At 39.3% G+C, this 10,761-nt stretch overlaps 1 non-coding gene across 1 annotated transcript; it reads right to left on the bottom strand.

Moving 5' to 3' along the window:
- Positions 1–7,847: 7,847 nt before the first annotated feature.
- On the bottom strand, positions 7,848–8,031 carry LOC119256483 (U2 spliceosomal RNA). The gene has a single exon (XR_005127807.1). It is a non-coding gene; the product is annotated as a U2 spliceosomal RNA (small nuclear RNA).
- Between the last annotated feature and the right edge of the window lie 2,730 nt (positions 8,032–10,761).

Here is a 10,761-nt window from a genome sequence, read left to right on the forward strand (position 1 = left end):
TTTTGAAAGTCAAAAGTCAAAAATTTGATTTTGGTTCTGCTGTGTTATTCTTGCCCCGAGGCAATCTGTGCATGGAGCACCCCAGCTGCTGCTGGAGCAGGGGAACTGCTGGAAAACAGGAAACACTAGGACTGAAAACTCCTCTTTGTTATTTTTAAACATTTACCCATCATCCAGAAATGTGTGTTGTGCAATGATTCTGTGTCAAATTCTGTGCTAGGAGTAGGGAATACCAAGAAGAACAAGACCCAAGTCCCATTATCAAAGAGAACAGGCCGAGTGGATGAGCCCGGCATTGTGAATCGATAGGGATAATGAAATATTAGAGATGTCGCAGCTGAAATCTGTTTAAGACACAGTAGGGAACAATAAATGGGCTAGACTGGTCAATTTGCTGTGGGGTAGGAACAGAGTAACCAGGAAATGAAAATCAAAGCAATGTGGAAACTGCAGAATATTGTAGAAAGCAAACATTTTATTATGAATTACTTTAGTGCCTCTGGAAAGTTACTTCTGAGTCTTGGTTTCCTCAGCTGAGAATAAAGTGGATGATTTGACCTGTTCTACTTCAAAACACCGTTGTGAAGGGGAAATGTTCATTCAACAAATATAGCAAACTCTTAGCTTGGTTTGGCATTGGATGGTGGGATTATGGATAAGTATTATTTTGTTCTTAATATTCTGTATTACCCAATTTTATATAATGAACAATTATTACATTTATGATCAGTAAAAAAAGAAACAATTTTATTTAAAATTTTGCCTTTGCTGCCAAACTCGAATTAGTAGGCTACACTGGCTCCTTCCACTTCCTCTCCATCCGCTGAATCAATCCAACAATAGTAATCTGAGTTCCACCCCCCTCATCTGAAGGTCTCCAATAGCCTCCACTTGCCAAGGCTAATGATCTCTGTCCAACCCTCATCCAACTAGACTTCTCCACAGCACTAGCACAGTTCCTTAAGCTTTCTGAAAAACCATTGTTTAAGTTAAAGATGTGATGTACCTGCACTACAGATATAATAAAACAAAAAACAGTGCCATCCATAAGGTCACCATGATAATACAATCAAGACCATTTTGGGCACTTCCTTATTTTTTTCCTTTAATATGCCAGAGTTTATGACTCAGAATATGATTTTGCATTTGTTCTCTTAAATTCACATTTGAAGCACATTTTAAAAGTCTGCTATTGAAATGTTTTCTTATCTCTAAGTACAAATATTTTAAATAATTTTTGAAATGTTGACTATATGATTATTTGATAATATATGCCAAAACAATATCTATTTGTCTTACTATTTGAATTATTTTTGGCTCTATACTAATTTTAGTATTGTTTATTCTATGTCCATGAAAAAAGCATTGGAATTTTGATAGGGATTCCATTGAAAGTACTTTGGGTAAGATGACCATTTTAATTATCTGAATATTTCTAATATATGAGCACAGAATATCTTTGATTTCTTTTCATTTTTATTTCTTTAAGTAGCATCTTATAATTTTTTTACAGGTCTCTCACTTTTTTGTTAAGTTTATTCTTTATGATGCAATTATAAATGGAATTATTTTTTAAATTTTTGTACTATTTTTTATTGAGGGAACATTGGTTTGTAATGCTGTCTATGATTTAGGGTTATAAATTAACATAGGTTAACATCTCTTCAGATATATGTTACCACACCACACCCACTACCAAGCACCCAAAATCCTCTATCATAGTCCACTGGGCCCTTCCCCTCTGCTCCCTACTTCCCACCCTCTCTGTCATTATGGTGTGAATGTATATACAATTTTAAGTTCATCACATCCTTTTTGAAATTTTCTTTATTACAATGAAACAACTATTTACTGGGTTTCCACCATTTACTCCTCTCTCAAACTTGCATACTAATGCACCAATGTAAATATACATTTCCTAAAGTGCTTGTGCAATGCAGATTCCTGGGCGTCATTCTACCCCTCACAAAGATCCTATTTCATTTGGATTGTTTTGGGCCTAAGAGCCAACATTTCCTGTTTTCTGTAGCATATGGCACAGCAACCTTACTTCAAAAAACTACTATAGACATAGCCCTCCACAGCAAATAGCTAAGCAACCCATTCAAACCAAAAATACATTAGTGTTTTATAGTCATCAGGTTCTCTGAGACTGGGATCTGAGTATCTGTGTATTTTTTTTCTCCTCCTGATGATTCTGGAGACCTGAAGTTCAGCACTGTCCTCTTTGCACTTCCCAAACACATGAGTCACCTTCAAGACTCAGAGCCTTTGTTTGGATTTCCCTTTGCCTAGATTTCCATCCCTCTTCATGCCCATCTTTGAAGCCCAGCTCAAAGGGGGCCTCCTCAATAAACTATGCAGAGCCTTCTTTGCCATTCTTCAATCGTCCTTTCCTGCTCACAAATTAGAGGTAATTCATTTAAATATGTCTTTAGGCTGAGTGAGGAATGACTTGGGAACAAATGTAGTAGATATATTAGTTACATATTCCTCAATAACAAGTATCCCAAAACTTACTGAGTTAAAACAAAAAAACAAAACATTTGTTGCGTCCCAGATCTCACTGTGGCTCAGGGATTCAGAAGCAGCTTAGCTGGGTGGTTCAAACTTAAGTCACTCAGAAAGTTGCAGTCAAGGTAGAGGCCAGGACTGCGTCACCTGAAGGCCTGACTTGCTCTCAAGGTGGCACACTGAGGTGGCCAGCACGCTGATACCAGCATGTGACAGAGGGTCTCACTTCCTTTTCACTGGATCTCTTCATAGGACTGCTTGAGCCTCCTCACTGCATGGTGCCTGATATTATTCAGAGCATGGAATGCAGGAGAGAGCAAGATGAAGACAGCAATGTCGCTCATGACCTAATCAGGTCACACACCTCCCTTCTGCAGGATTCTACTGGTCACTAAGCCCAATTGTGATAGAGTGTAGGAGAACATTACACAACAATATAAATACCAAAAAGTGAAACTCCTTTGCGACCACCCTTGAGGCTGGCTACCCCTGTTCTTTCTTGTCTATCCATCACCCCTTTCTCTGTATGGAAAACATATTTCATGTTGTACATTCCTCAACTGAGAGGCAATTAGGTAACCTAAGCCTGGCCAATCTGAATATGACATTCCCTTGCCAGGGTGGCCAGTCAAATGGGCATGACTAATCAGAATTTTTATTGATTTTTAATATATGGATTTGGAAGGGTCTCTATTCCTCAGCTATTTTAAGTTGTAAGGATAATCTTGCTTGGAACTTCTTATAGCCATTTGTTCAGGTGGTATTGGAGGAAGCTATCTTTAGTAAGAGAAAATTAGGTCAACACACAGAGAGGCAAAGATGAGCAGCAATGAAAAGAGAAATGGGAGTCTCCATGAACTAATCTGAGCCCCCTTGTTCCAGCCATGTCTGAAATTTACACTTGGGCGTTTCAGTTACATCAGTCAAGAAGTTTCCCTTTTTGTTCAAACTAGTTTAAGTTGGATTCCTACCACCTGCAATCAAAACAGTTCTAACAAATCAGCAGGGTCCATATCTTTTTTAAAAATTTATTTATTTATGCATACAAGAACTGGGGTACAGGCCAGAGATGCAGTGGGGGAAGAGGATTCATCAGAGACAGAGTGGGGAGCAGAACAGGCAAATCTACTGATTCACTGCTGAGGGGAAGAGTGGGTGAGTCAGGAGATGTCTGCGGAGCCATGTGGGGCAGCTCCCTGGCAGGCTGGGGATTGAACTCATGCTGCAGTGACTAGCAACAGCTTGATAGCACTGTCTTTAACCCCTGAGCCAGCAGGGATGCCCAGGGTCCATACCTTATTCTTCTTGAATTTCTAGCACTGTGTTCAGTTTCATAGTACTCAAGGCAAGTTTGATGAGTGCATTATTTCTATATTTTTATATAAAAGCAATCTGACAAATAAAACATTGGAAATTAAAAAAAGAAAGTATTAGCAACCTGCCACATAAGTAACAGATACAAGAACCTGAAAAATCCTATAACCTTAAAACATGGGGATGTGGCAGCCCCCAGAACCATTTATGTTGGTCTGCTGCACTCAGGATCAGCTTCCTACAGGATCCTGGGTATACACAGAGCTAAACCAAGAGAAAAGAACTGCTGAGATGTGCACCTGGTTGTTTGGTGAGCAAGAAATGGAGAAAGGTCCTGGATGGATCTCCAAACTTTCACTTACACAGCATATGGGCAAAGTTATGCATGAGGAATTAAAGTGAATAAACAGATATCTATAGAATCCTGTCTATAGGCTGGTGGTTTCCGTCCCCTCTAAGAACCACACCCAGAGAGGAAATTGCAAAAGCAAGATGCAAGATCATATTTATCATAGCTGCAGTGAAAGCATTGAACAAGTAACTGCTAGTCAGATTATCCCAACTCCTGTCCCAGCTGAGGACTGAAAAGAGCAGAGGACAACATGACTTCACAAAGGAATGTTTTGCTGTGGCTTAGATCAGGAACCTCAGATGTGTGATTGGTTGTTCCAGTATAGGATGGCCTAGGGAGATTATAAAATGAAGAAAGTCAAACATGGAAAAGAGAGAGGTGGCTTGTCTGCTGCCTGTGTTTCTCTTCAAAGTCTTCTAATACTCGACAGCTTTGTTGCGTCTAGGAAAACTGTTACACACATCATCAACCAAGTGACAGGTCTTTATTTTTAATTCATCACAGAAGCCCTGTTGCCCAAATGATGCTTGACAGAAAAATCTCTTGTTGGTAAGGGCCTTTTCTTCAGCCAAGGAAAATCTCAGAATTCCTTTTTTTCCCCCCTGGGCTCTTACAGCAAGTCCCGTTTTGTTTCTTTTTAACTCTATAAACTCCTGTATTTCCTTGTCACAGACTACTCTCTTTTTCAGAAAGGAAAGTCTAGAATCTTTCAACAGTAGGAGCCTGAATCCTGGAGTCAAACTACTTCCCTGCTTACTTGATCTGTATGATCTAGGACAAGTCACACTCTGAGTCTCAGTTTCTTTGTCAATGAATTAGGGTTCCATATATGAAAACTAGTATCTCTTGAGAAAATTGTAGCAAATATTAAATGTATTTGTATATTCACATATAGATAGAGTGCTTAAAAAGAATGCCTGAGCACTATAAACTTTTGATATTATTATATAGACAAAACCACATTTCTCTATGAATCTTCCTCAAATCTTTGTCATTGTATATAGATTGTTTTTCTTACTTGGCCCTATGTTCTTTCATTAAATATATTTCTTGGTAACTATTTCCGAGCCAAATGTCATTAAGTGGCTTAAGCCACAGTGATGGTTTACGATTGTCAGTGTCGTGGTGGGACCCAGGCCAAGGTCACCTTAGAACCTTAGCCTCCCTTCCATTCACAGGGACACCAGGTGGTGAGGTACATGAAAATCAACTTCCAACCAAATTGTCCCTATAAACTCTCTGAGCTCCCGGCTTGTGACCAGAAACTCCTGTTTTCTCCAACCTATTCTCCTAGAACAGGATCCAGCCACGTCTCTCACTGGATCAAGTGACAGAATCCTACACTAAGTGACAAGCATAGGAATAAACAGACCCCAATGCTGATAGCACCATTCTGAACTTATCACCAAACTTATATCCCATTCATTTAAGGGTAAGGTGCTTGTGCAGTACACATACCTCGAAAAAACCATACATTTCATGCATAAAAAGTTATACCAAACATATTTTATGCCAAGGAATAAACCTTCTAGTGTAGATGCAGAAACAAATTGATGAAGGAGCTGTAATACCACAGATTCCAAGTCCAAGGTCCTGATTAGGGCTCTTCAGTGCTAACAAACCACCCCCTGGAGGGTGTATTCCCCATTAGAGTACTTCAAAGTGTTAATTAACAGCTCCTAGGGTGAATAGCAGAACTTGCTTGTAAAGCACACATATATGACTTGCTGTCTAAGCTGGAGAATTTAAATTATGACAATAATTGCTTTGTGTCGTTGAAATCCACAGACCGTAACTGGTTTTTCTTTTTTAGTGACAGTCTACCTATTGACTCTGATTTTTGAAGACATTCATAGATTCCTCATTAAAAATGAATAATTAAAATAACATCAGCTGATAAAATGCTCTCTTTGCAAGGAAGCATCACAGCTCTTGATTTTATAATAGCTGAAAAATGTGTTTTCAGACGCATGGGTGGTTTGGAAGTGATTCTACATGTGACTCAGGAACATCAGAGGTGACGCGAACAAAAGCTCCTTAATACCAGGGCTATCAGTGGGAAATAACCCTCAAAGCAATAGACTTTTGGTGAAGCACGTGCAATTTTGGAACTTAAATATCAAATGTATTTCCATGGACGAATTTTTTAACCTTTGCTTTGTGGTACATTTGGTTTTAATATTTGGTTTGTGGTACAAAGCTATGTGGCCAAAACCGTGGAACAGAGTTCGTTGGCATGTTTATTTAGGACAACACTTCACCCCCTTGCTTTTGAAATTGAACTAAAAGTAGGTCACAGTAGGCAAAATATTAAAAGAAAATATAGATATTTATTTTCAGTGTCCTTGATGGTATATAAGTTTAGCTCTGCTTAATTACACAGGGGGCAGCAGGAGGTCATTGAATTTCTGCAGGATCAGGGAGAGAAGGCAGAAGGGAGGAAAGATTAAGAAAGGGCAGTTGTCAAAGACAGGCTTTAGAGAGTCTGAAGTGGATTGTGTATCACTAAAAATCTGAACTAGGTTTTTTCTTTTTCTGTTTTTCAACTTATTTTTTAAATCTTGTACTTTTTCCAAAAAACATTATCTGTTTTTATTGAGGTATGATTGTCATATAAGATATTATCTTAGTAACATACTAACATATTAGTTTCAGGTGTATAACACAATGATTCGATGTTTGTTTATATTGAAGTGATCCTCACAGTAAGTTTAGTTAACATCTGTCCTGTACATTGCTACAACTTTTTTTCTTGTGTTGAAGACTTAAAATAGACTCTTTTAGCCACTTTCAAATATGCACTACAGAAGTACTAACTATAGTCACCATGCCGTGCATCACATTCCCAAAATGAAATGATCCTTATTGTTCTGGCTTCTTACAGTGTTATTGGGGAAATGAAGGAACCCCATGATTATTGATACACACAATTCATTGGGGTGTAAACTATTTAATTGCTCTCAGTCTCCTCTGGCAGAACCCCTGCTTTATGCTGAGCAGTGGTCTTCATTCATAACTTAATGAATCTCCACATAATTCCCTAATCTCCTAGGACCATTTTATTTTTTAGCTTTGAATGTGTTGTTTTTTTAATTATTATTTTTTTAATTTTAACATATATCATTTTTTACTCTTTTTTTTTTTTTTTTTTTACAATATTTGTTTCCCGCCACCCCATAGAATTTCCTTCCCCAAGGCACCCATGCACCATCACCCTTGGCCCATTTCTAATGCTCAACCCTATTCATTTGTGAGCTTCAATCTCAAAACCAAAAGTTACTTGACTCCTCTGGACAGGGGACAATGGGTGCTACCATGGAGGTGGCCGCTGCCTCTAAAGCAAACAGCTCTTCCTCTACTTCTAGGCTGTCCCTGGGTCACAGGTCTGGGCATACAGTCACTTGACATGGGAGTCTGACTTGGGCTGAGCCCCTTCTTCCTTAGCCCAGGTCTCCCCCAAACTAGGTGGACCTCTTATCCAACACCCTTTCAGATGTGGTACTACCAACATGGCCCTAGCTCACCTACTTTGTTTACTCCACTTACAGGAAACTCTATCCTTGCAGTGCAATTGGTGGAAATGCAGTCTGGAGACTCATTAAGAGTGAATTAGAGCACTCTGTGGGAGACAAGAGGAACAATAGAAAATAATTTATCACTAACTCAAAAGGAATGCACCATTCCTGGAAGTAATGTAATTCCAGGCTGAGACATGGGGTGGATAAAGCAAGCTTCAAGCTAGCTTCTAACTCTAATTTAATGCCCAGTCCACAGATACACAACATAGCACATGCTTTAAATGGTGAGAACAGATACTACATTTGATTTTAGACAATAGGCAGAGAAGGAATAATAGTTCTACTTGAATCACACCCCTCCCCTCCTCACTTGGAGTGCAGGCTGACCCCTCCAGAGTTCCCCACAGCTCTGCAGTACTGATTCTTTCCCTGAACCAGTACTGCTCTGACCTGATAGAACACTGCTGAAAACAAAAAACTGTTTTCACTGAAAATAATCAATTTTGATGTCTTCTTCCAGAGACCTGATCCAAACACCTCCTTTGTGTACTCACACTTATTAAACTTTATTGGTCAGCTCCCAATCTCTATTTCTGTACCCATTTGGGAGTCAGGGACAACTCAAAACTCAAGTCAACAAACTATTTTTTTTAACATTTTATTATGGAACTTTCCAAGCATAAACAAAAGTAAAAAATAGTTTGATAAACTGCTATGAACTCACTGCCCAGATAAACAATTGTCAACTCATGACTAATCTATATTCCTCACCTACTCTCCCTTCCCCTGGGCCACCTGTCTAAAGTATAAGAATTCTTTTTGTTGTTTTAAACATAGCGGCAATGGGCCTCCCCAGTGGCGCAGCGGTTGGGCGCTGGGTTGCGAAGCTGCCTGCAGCCTCTGCAGCGCCAGTTTGATTATTGGTTTGATCCCCGGCCACCGGCGAGGGTCCCACAAGGCGCGCAGACCTCTCCTGCCGCCTGCTGCTCCCCTCAGCAGTGTACTTCGGTCCTTCTGCCTGCTCTGCTCCCCGCTCTGGCTCTGGTGAATTCTCTCACCCTCCGCACTTCTGACTGTACCCAGTGCTTATATAAATAAATAAATCTTTAAAATAAATAAATAAATAAATAAACAAACAAACGTAGCGTCAATACCATCAATACACCTAAAAAATAAATAGCTAGTCTTAATCTTCAATAAATATCCAGCCCCTATGCATATTTCTACAACAGTTTCATAAATTGAATCCTAACAAGGTTTATGGGTCGTATTTCATTTAGACATTTCTTCTATGAATCAGATTACACATGGTTATGATGTGGTAGCAGACAACTCCAAAGTCACAGTGGCTTACAGTGACTCCAGTTGATTTTTGCTCACCTGATTTTCCATTGTGAGTCAGTTTTGCATCTTCTTTTATTTTTTTTAAAAGATTTGTTTATTTACACATACAAGAACTGGGGCACAGGCCAGAGGTGCGGGGTGGTGGGGTGGGGAGCATGAGAGGATTCACCAGCGACAGAGTGGGGAACAGAACAGGCAGACTGACTGAAATACACTGCTGAGGGGAGCAGCGGGAGCAGCAGGAGAGGTCTGCTGCGCCATGTGGGTCACTTCCCTGGCCAGGGATCGAACTCATGTAGCAGTGGCTACAGATTGCTTCATAGTACTGATGTTTAACTCCTTGCACCACCAGGGAGGCCCCCGTTTTGCTTCTTCTTCATCACTGGCCATGGCCTGAGGGAACAGTCTCTTTTGGGATATGCCCACTTCCTGCCAGATGGAAATGATAAATGCTTGAAACATACAATGTCTTTTAAAACTTCTGCTCAGAAGTAACAACTTTTACATCTGCTCACATTACATTGGTCAAAGCAAATCACATGGTCAAAGCTAATGTCAGTAGAGAGAAAGGGAGAGTAATTCTCAGGAGAGGACAGCCAATATTGGGAATAATAAAATCTATCATACTCCATAAGTATCCTTTAATTTATTGGTTCCTCTCCCTATTTTTCCAATTTACTAATTGAAGAAATTGGGTCATATTGTGCTATAGAATTTCCTACCTTCTGGATTTTGCTAATTGCATCTCTGCAGTGTATTTGTTTAATATGTTCCTCTATCACCTCTACTTCTTCCAAACTGTAGTTAAATTAGAGGTATTATAAGACTCAGGTTCAAATTTCTGGCAACGATACTTCTTAGGTGGTCATTTGTGTTGTGTCATCTCTTGCTTGTAACAAATCATCCCCCAAACCTGGTGGCTTAAAACATCAATAATTATATATTATCTCATGGTTTCTTTGGGTCAGGAATTAGAACAGGGCACAGGGATATGAACTGTCTCTGTTTAATGATTTCTGGGGTCTTAATACTGGAAAACTCAAAGGTTGGAGGATTGAAATCATCTGACAATTTGACTAAGGTTGAAGGATCGTTGTCCAAAATGAGCCATTCATTTCATTAGCAAGGTGGTATTGGAAAATAGGTTCTTTTCTATGTCGGTCTGTCCCCAGGACTGCTTGAGCAACCCCACATGGTGACTAATTTTCCCTTAAAGTGATTGATCCAAAAGGCTAATGCTGGAGCAGCCATGTCCTTTATCACCTGGCTTATGACACTCCTACTGGTGACGAAATCAACTCTTATTCAGCATGGGAAGGATACACAAAGGCAAAAATACCAAAAGAGGAACTTCATGGGGGCCATCTTAAAGACTGGCTATTAGATTTATCAAGTGATTTTGATGTTTAAAAAAGACAAGAAAGGACAATTTATATCATGTGGGATAAGGATATTCAGCATTTGAGCTATTATGGTCTAGTAGAATTTCAGGGAGAAAAAGTAGGGCCTAATTGTAATTAACAGCTCTTAATGTTGCATGTGAAGTTATTCCAAAAAGGCAACCTGTTAAAAGTACATTATCTCATTATTTAAAAATAATACCATTTTTCAAATATAATTTTTATTGATTCACCATTGATTTATAATACAAGCTTTGGGAATGTATCAATAGCATCCCGCCTTGTATATCACATGGCACCACCATAGTTCTATTATAAT

Source organism: Talpa occidentalis, unplaced genomic scaffold (assembly GCF_014898055.3).
Source record: "Talpa occidentalis isolate TD23 unplaced genomic scaffold, MPIMG_talOcc4v2.1 talOcc4.3, whole genome shotgun sequence".
NCBI classification, from domain to species: domain Eukaryota; kingdom Metazoa; phylum Chordata; class Mammalia; order Eulipotyphla; family Talpidae; genus Talpa; species Talpa occidentalis.